At 42.0% G+C, this 9,003-nt stretch overlaps 1 long non-coding RNA gene and 1 other non-coding gene across 3 annotated transcripts; both read right to left on the reverse strand.

The window, feature by feature from the left end:
- Positions 1-323: 323 nt before the first annotated feature.
- Positions 324-8,599, reverse strand: LOC115004512 (uncharacterized). Of its 2 annotated transcripts, none has more exons than XR_003831839.1 (3): positions 8,409-8,599; positions 8,175-8,285; positions 324-1,447 (listed from the first exon to the last, which is right to left on the reverse strand). It is a non-coding gene; the product is annotated as an uncharacterized LOC115004512 (long non-coding RNA). The 2 variants fall into 2 exon arrangements; XR_003831840.1 differs by lacking the exon at positions 324-1,447 and adding an exon at positions 7,724-7,739.
- A 240-nt stretch (positions 8,600-8,839) lies between these two features.
- LOC115004536 (U1 spliceosomal RNA) lies at positions 8,840-9,003 on the reverse strand. Its single transcript, XR_003831842.1, has one exon. It is a non-coding gene; the product is annotated as a U1 spliceosomal RNA (small nuclear RNA).

A 9,003-nucleotide genomic window follows, 5' to 3' on the forward strand; every position in this document is an offset into this window, starting at 1 on the left:
CAGGAACATGTAACACACACATTAAAGAAGCTGGGACATTCAACACACACATTAATGCAGCAGGAACATGCAACACACTCATTAATGCAGCAGGAACATGCAACACACACATTAATGCAGCAGGAACATGCAACACACACATTAATGCAGCAGGAACATGTAACACACACATTATTGCTGCAGGAACATGCAACACACACATTATTGCAGCAGGAACATGCAACACACACATTAAAGAAGCAGGGACATTCAACACACACATTAATGCAGCAGGAACATGCAACACACACATTAATGTAACAGGAACATGTAACACACACACATTTTATTCAAATTCATTTGTTAGCCTCCCTGTTGATTTCAACAGATATAGATAACTCCCTGAACACCTCATGACCTCTCACATTATCCCTCTATTTATCCCCCATCATTCCACTATGGATTAAGATGTATTCATTTATTTTTTGCTATTTCATGGCTGGCACCTAAATGATGCACATGTTACATTACAGTTCATTTAGCTGGCACTTTTGTCCAAAGCGACTTACAATAAGTGCAAACAATCATGAGGATTGAACTCCGAACAGCCGATATCTTTAGTACATTAGCTTCAAATAGGGGAAATCATTTAAGTGCAGAACAATAGCCTCAAATAAGCCAAACCAATGTAAGTGCAACATACAAAGAACAGATTTATTTTAGTTCTTTTTCTACTTCATTGGCTGCAGTAAAGTTGAAACAGGTGAGTTTTCAGTCTGCGACGGAAGGTGTGACAACTTTCTGCTGACCTGACATCAATGGGCAGCTTGTTCCACCATTTTGGAGCCAGGGTAGCAAACAGGCGGGTTTTGTTTGAGGGGAATCTGTGTCCCGCTCGCAGTGAGGGAGTAGCAAGCCGATTGGCCGATGCAGAGCAAGGTGAGCGAGCTGGGGTGTATGGTTTAACTATGGCCTGGATTTAGGAAGGGTCTGATCCATTCACAGCACGGTAGGCCAGCACCAGAGTCTTGAAGCAGATTTGGGCCGACACAGTGAAGGGAGTGGAAGAGCGGTGCAGTGTGGGAGAACTTGGGGAGGTTAAAGATCAGTTGGGCTGCTGCATTCTGAATGAGCAAGGAGGTAGTTACAGTAGTCAAGGCGTGAGATGACAAGAGCTTGGACAAAAACCTGCGTTGCCTTCTGAGTCAGCAGGGGACGCATCCTCCTGATGTTATAAAGAGTGCGTCTGCAGGAGCGGGTTGTTGCAGCGATGTTGGCACTGAAGGACAGTTGGTCGTCCAGTGTCACACCCAGATTCCTTGCAGTCCAAGTCGGGGAAACAACCCGAGGTGCTGACGTTGATGGTAAGGTCTTGGATGGGAGAGCCCTTTCCCCAGAAGGCAGAGCAGTTTGGTCTTGTAAAGGTTGAGTTTCAAGTGGTGTTCCGCCATCCAGAAAGTGCTTGCTTCTGAAATAAAGGAAGGGAAAGAAGAGAGAAGCGTTTGAAAGTCAAGGAGGTCATCAGGGTGTTTTGATTTCAACCATTTTCTTTCAGCTGCCTGTAGGATGGTTCTCTCAGCACGCACAGAGGTCATCCAACCAGGGAGCTGGAGGAGACCGGCCAACGTACTATGTTGGCGCATGTGTGTGTTGTATACACTTCTTTATTGTTAAGCTGTTTTACTGTAAAACATCTTTACAGTGAAGGTACTGCAAACAGGTAATCGCAAAAATACAATTAAATATCTAATATTGTAATACAATATGTATCATAACATATATTATATACACTCAACAAGCCAGTTCCCTGCATTGAGTACCTTTTACTTTTAATACTTTAAATACATTTTCCTGATTATTATTATTACAAAATATTATTTTTATATAAAACACTTTTTATAATAATAATAATAATAATAAATAGATTTTATTTAGAGGCGCTTTTAAAGACACCCAAGGACACCTTACAAAATACAAGAGATAAAAACAGCAGAACATTTGAAGGGAGAACAGACAAACAAAACCAGAGATAAGGTGGAGACACGTAAAGAAAAGAAAAAGGGGGGGAGTATTGAGAATGATGGAAACAAGTGAGTTTTGAGGTAAGATTTGAATGTTGTAATAGTTTCAGACTGTCGGATGTGTGGAGGGACGGAGTTCCAGAGCCTGGGAGAAGTGCAGCTGAAGGCCCTAAAACCCATGGTGATGAGGCGTGATGTGGGGATTGTCAGTAGAGCAGCTGAGGATGAGCGGAGGTTAGCGGGAGGGGGTATACTCCTGAAGGAGTCAGATAGGTAGGTGGGGGCGAGGTTGTGGACGGCTTTGTAGGTGAGCAGAAGGTGTAATAGCAATTTAAATGTCTACTGGTTAAATAATGTACAAGTTCCCTTTGTCAAGCAAGCCAACTGCCATTTCATGTTAATATGGGGGTGTCGTTTAGATCAAACCAGGGCCAACTGCCATTTCATGTTAATATGGGGGTGTCGTTTAGATCAAACTAGGGCCAACTGCCATTTCATGTTAATAAGGGGGTGTCGTTTAGAAGACAGGACACAGACAATCCTTTCATCATTATTTACATCCTGATTAAGACAGGACACAGACAATTCTCCCTTCAAATTAACATCCTGATTAAACTGATTAACTCACTGAGACAGAATATTGAGTGTACCACTTCCTTTAGTGTTTACATAACTGTTACCTTACACACATCAAAAGGCAGTTTGGCCCTGTCCCCTGTTGTGTTTATCACCTAGTCACCAGACCAAGTTTGTATAAAATGTCTGTGTGTTCTTTTTCAATCTGCGCCCTCCTGCAGACTACACTGTGCTCTGTAGAACTGGTGTCTTTGAGATCTCAAATAAATGTACAAAGACAACTCTGTCTCTATCACCATTTATTTGACTTTATATACATCTCTCCAGAGTAAAGCAGGAAAACTTCCACAACAACTTTTTGTAGTCGATCCAGGATTGAACAGGGAGCCAGTGAAGTTTCAGGAGAATGAGGGTGATGTGTTCAGAGGATTTGATGCGGGTAGTATTTGAAGTCGGTTGAGCAGTTTGGTAGGAAGGCCAGAGAGAACAGCATTACAGTAGTCGATCCAGGATGTGACAAATGCGTGGACCAAGACTGTACTGGATTGGGACAGGGACGGGCGGAGTCTGGAGATGTTGTGCAGGAGGAAAAAAGCAGTGCGGGTGATATTCTTTATGTGCGGTGCAAAGGAGAGGGTGCTGTCCAGAGTGACACCAAGACTCTTGACTTGACTGAAGAACGGTACAAAGATGCCTGTGGTGGCCGACAGGCTTTGATGAGGATAGTGGGGAGGGGGTTGAGCTGACAGGTAGTGGGTTTGGATTTAAGGATGAGCTTGAAGATGGTAGATTCTGTTGCTCGTGAGAAGTTGGAAAGGGTGCTAGTGAATGGTTGGCCAGTGGTAACCATCCAAGGTGGATCACTTGGGGAAGTGCAGGATGAAGCCAGCTGATGGTGGATGATGTTGATTTTGGTGTCAAAGAATTGCAGGAAGTCGTTGTGGTGGTGGGTGGAGACATCTGGAGGGAGAGTTGTAGCAGGTTGAAGTAGGTGGCTGACTGTTGAGAAGAGGGTACCCCTATTGAAATTGTCAACACCTATAAATACTTAGGCATCACAAATGACGACAACCTCTGCTTTAAACATTATATTGACAATCTTTTAAGGAAACTGAAATTAAAACTGGGCTTCTTTTTTAGAAACAAGGCCTGCTTCTCCACCAGTGCTAGAAAACGGCTTGTAGCTGCCACATTTTTGCCAATCAATTCTTCACCAATAGTAAAAGGTTTCTTTGCCTTAGAAATATGGTTAGTCACTAAGTATGATGCTTTCAGTGCACTCGCATGTGTTGATGTGGTGACCATCAGTAATTGTTTATGTCCTTTTTGTTCACGTTTTTGTCTTTCGAAAAACGCCATGGGCTTGTCTTTTAATGGCGGGTGCTTGGTCTCCAGGTGCCGAAGCAGTTTTGAAGGCTTCGTTGCCTCATTTGCGAGCCTGTGTATTATGCCGACCGGCGCATAAGAATCACCTGTAGCGATAAACACGTATTTTAAGTAGAACTCATGATATTGTCTTTTAAATGCAGCTTTCTATTTCTTGGTAGGGCTCTTCTTCTTCTGCCTCCTCATTGGGTCTTTTCCCCTTTCCAAAAAAGCTCCTTAAAGACATTTGTTTTCCACGCATTGTTGCTTGTGCGCTTACATTTTGAAGTAAAGTATCACGTGATTGAGATGGATGTATCCGGTAATTTTTCAAAATAAAACCTCTTTCAAAATAAAATATTTTTCTTTGCGGCCCGGTACCAAATGCGGTATGGACCGGACCGGTGGTTGGGGACCACTGCTCTAGTCAACTGGACATCATTATCAATGTGCAGATCTCTGCACTGGTACAAATTCATCTACACATCTATTCTTGGACTGCTTTCCATCTACATATCCACTTACATATCACACAAACAGTACAGCTATGGGCTACAATCTCAAAACTACATCACTCTGTCAATTTGCACGGAAATTGGAAAAAAGGCCTTTTCATACTCTGCCCCCTCAACCTGGAACACCCTTCAGCAGATGATCAGGTCTCTCTTGAGAATGAAACCCTGTGTCTCAATGAGATTTTTTATCTGTATTAATAAAGGCTAAATAAAATAAAAAGAGGGTTCTGGTGTTATTTTTACCAGTGCTGATGAGGTTGGAGTAGTATGAGGTATTTGCGGTGGAGAGAGCGTTCTTGTAGAGGTGTAGGTGTTCAGTGTAAAGTTGGATGTGCACTGAGATTCCAGTCTTTTTGCAAAGCCGCTCGAGTCGACGACCAGTGGTTTTATGCAAGACCTTTAGTTGTAATGTAATATTTTTAAAGTGCGATATATATATAAACAAATAGGCTTCAATTTGTTTATGTGCTATCAAACCAAACTAAATGCAAGTTGTTTTGAGGACACGTCTGTTCGACACGTTTCTTTCTTTCTTTCTTTCTTGCTATAATGTTTCCCTCATCTGTTAACTATATCCTATGAAGTCACATTGTATCTGATTTGTTTATTATTATTTTATCTTATATTAATTGTATTTTATTGTGTCTGCTCTGTAACTATGAGCACACAAACACTGTGCACATCTCTTTCATGAGACAGGTGTGTATGAGAGGGACGAGGAGCTCAACAGTTGCAGATAAACTCCTGAACACTGTCAAACTTCAACAAAAAAAGTTTTGGTACTAAAGTTCGTCTGTTAAAGGTGCAGTTTCAAAATGAATACATTTATCTTTCAAGTAAGAAAGTGTGCTGGAGCTTGTTTGCATTTGTTGTGCTCTGTAACTACATCATTTCTTAAAATGCAACAAGAATCCCTGTGGTGTATCTGCTGCAGCAATAACACGTTGTTTGATGATGTCATCATTCCAAACTCCCACCAGCATGCCGTACGGTCACTAACAGGAGACGCAACGTGTGAGAACTCAGCCCGCCGAGCCCTGAGAGCCCTGAGAGCCCTGAGAGCCCTGAGAGCAGATCTGACATCGGGCTGGTAACTAGTCTGTTTAGAGCTCAGTTTATTGTGTTAATGTATGCATACCTCTGCTCACTGTCTTCATGTGGTTGACACAGCCTACTTTGCTTCCCTGAGGTTCATTAAAGTAAAGTTTAGAGTTTGCTCTGACCACCTGTAGGCTCTGACATTGGTACACATTAATATATAAAGCAATTCTTGGACTTCTGCTCACATACAGTCTTTGTGTCTCAACCACGCAGAAAAGTGCCGGACAAAACCTCTTTGTGTTCTCAGGACTTCTTGTTGCTTGTTAAACCCATAAGTAACTTAAGTTAACTAAACTAATTAATTAAAAAAAGGCTCACCCTAACACTAGCTACATCTTGTGTAAAAACAGCACATTTTAACAGTACACAAAAAGCATATAAAGGCTATTTAAATAAAGAACTGCTGATTTACATGTTTCAATGGAGAAAGCAAAAGTATAGGAAGGATCTTTGGACACCTGTCTGTCTCGCTCACCTGTCTGTCTCTCTGTCTAGGTGGGGAACCACATTGACATCCTGTCTAAGAAGTGGGTTGCTCAGGATGCGGGTATCGGAGCGGGGGTCGACTCCTACTTTGAGTATCTGGTGAAAGGAGCCATCATGCTGCAGGACGAGGAGCTGCTCAGCATGTTCCTGGGTAACGCTCACAGCCCTCTCATCTCGCTCAGCGTGCCTCTGAGCAAGGCACCACACAACTCTTGGATGGAAAGTTTCAATGGTTCATGAAGTTTCATCTCGCCATCACTAGTGATGAACCCTAACCCTAACCCTAACCTCTTAAAGGGTGGGGGGACTTTACTCGAAAATACGAAAAATACCTACAAACGAAATACCCAAAGTAAATTGAAAGCTGATCTTCAACCATTTGCACCAGATGCACGATTTTGGTCTCATTCAAAAAATAACTCTCTTATTGTTCTTGTAAAACATTGATTAATCACTCCAAGTGCTTCTGGCACTGAGTAATAGTGGTCTGAATATACTGGATTTTAAGAAAATACACTCGGCCTGAAGTTTGTTGTTTAAAAAGATTCCTGAAGATGGGTATAGCTGCTAGGTATGGACTGGAAAACACAATAAAAACATAGCACCAAGTGTTATGAAGTAAAACTTCCAATTTCAGATAAAAGGGATAAAAACTTAATTTATTAGACATATTTTTCTAAGAGTAACACCAGGCGTACACAAACTGTGCATGTGTACATATTATAGTATGTATTAATAAAATATTATTTGTATTTCTCATAGATAACTATTATATACCCAATTATCCCTGCCAGTAGTAATGACACAAAGTAAGGGAAGTACAAATACATTTCTTGTAATATTTTTGTGTTTTTTTTGTAATTTGTAATTAATAAATACAATTATGAAAAAGATTACAACATTTGAAAAAATAAAAGCATGAGTGTCAGATGTCTAAAGAGGAGCAGTTCATTGGCTACACAATAAAAGTGTTTTGTACTGGAAAAGATGTGTGGACATAGACAATGAACCCGGAAGTGTTCTTTTTTTAATCATTACTGCCGACGGGACAATAATGAGACCTAATAGGTAAGTTATGGGTTTGATTGTGAGTGTCCTTGCTTATGTGATATGCCTACTGTACTTGCTGTTGTGGTTTTGATCTAAAAACTGTTTATCTCACTAAATAGATGAGATACGAAGATTTCTAAAAAAGATTCGACATTGCGCAATCACTCCAACTGCAGCTGACTGGGCACAGTCATGGGCCGTCGACAAAGGACGTCACAGACACGTGTTTGGCTTTCCTGAAGGTGTTAGCCTGCTTGGACGTATTCAACTCTACTTTTGTCAGAAAAAGGTGGCTTTTTTTTGGCTGTTGAAACTGAACGACATTGTCAAAGGCCATTTTAAATGTCTTTAATATATAGTAGTTATTCAGTTGGTAGGTAAATAGATACCTAGTGAGGGAGCAGTAATACCACAGTGTAGAAATACTCTGTAACAAGTCAAAGTCCTGCATTCTTACTTCAAGTAATGATCTCAAAGATGTTCATCTCAACACATTTCTGTTGTATCTTTGGCTGAACGCGGCAACACAATGGTGACTGAGCCTCCGGCCCACTGATGAAGCTTTTGTATTTGCAGTGTTTTACGTCTGTGGCGACAAAAATCACAAGCAGCATCTCCAGGAAGTGAGAGCCACGATGTCTCTCACCTGCTCACACATTCTGCTGCTGAATGCTGCTGGAGGGTTATACTCTGGATTCTGCATGTCACGCATGCTTTGTAACAAATGCAGGCTCCCCATTACACTCCCCATTACATTTTATATAAACTCCCCATTACATTTTATATAAATCTTTAGGATGGTCCTCTTATTGCCAAGACATTGTTAGGCAAACTACCAACTTCTATCTCTGCAATAAGGACAGAGGGTCGTATGCTGTACAGATGTAACTGAGACACATAGGGTTCTATAAATAACATGTGAGTGATTGATTCATCTCCATCCTTTAATCCCTTCTTATTACTATGGGAACCACACCGTTTCTTTTCCTTATGTGTGCAGGTGTCCAGAAATCATGAATATTATGGGATGAATTGGGACACCACTGTACTGTGACTCCAGCTGACACTGAGGACACGTTACCTCTTTCTTAGATTCCCTGATCTGGAGAAGCACCTTGTCCTCATCCTTCATCAGGGCCACCAGCATCTCATGTAGAGCCAAAGTTTTAAGAGGCTCCTCGGATGGATCCACCTGAACGCCCACACAGACACAAATGTTGTGATTGTTGGAGAGTGAGAAACAGGAACAGCTCTGAGACTTTTACTTTGAAAGGCTGTGAAACCTGCTGTATGTCTTAGTGTGTGTTTGTTGTACCTGGAAGCTGGAGACCATGTCTTGTGTGAAGTCCTCGGCCTTCTTATTTTCTGTTGACTCTCGCGGTTTGATGAATCTTCTCTTTGAATCTGTGATCCTCTAAGCCAGTGGTTCCCAAATGGTATGCCGTGAGACAAATCCCAGTTGGCCGTGGGATTTTGAAACAATTAGGCCTATTGCATTTAACTGTACACAAGGTTATGAATGATTTTTTCTTTACTTCAGTGTTTCCTCTAGGTTTACTGCTCTGTGGGGTGCTGCCTGGGCTGGATCAGGTCTGTGTGTGGTGCAGATTTTTTAAGTTCTCTACTTACCTTTCCTCCACTCTGTCTCTGACTGCATTTTTTTTTGGTCAGGTCAGTGACTTGAACCAGCAACCCTACGGCTCACAGTCCAAGCCCCTAGTGACTGAGCCACTGCCGGACAGATATAAGGGGAGAGCGCGAACGCAGTCCCCCACTACCACAAATTATGCAGTCGAGATTCCCACATTTGGGGAATTCGCAGGGGTCAGCACAACCGGAGTGCAATGGCTGAGCCTCGCCCTGGGTGAACCACCTTCTTGATCATGGTAGCTCCCCTGCCAGGTAAGTAT

Source organism: Cottoperca gobio, unplaced genomic scaffold (assembly GCF_900634415.1).
Source record: "Cottoperca gobio unplaced genomic scaffold, fCotGob3.1 fCotGob3_124arrow_ctg1, whole genome shotgun sequence".
Classification (NCBI taxonomy): Eukaryota; Metazoa; Chordata; class Actinopteri; order Perciformes; family Bovichtidae; genus Cottoperca; species Cottoperca gobio.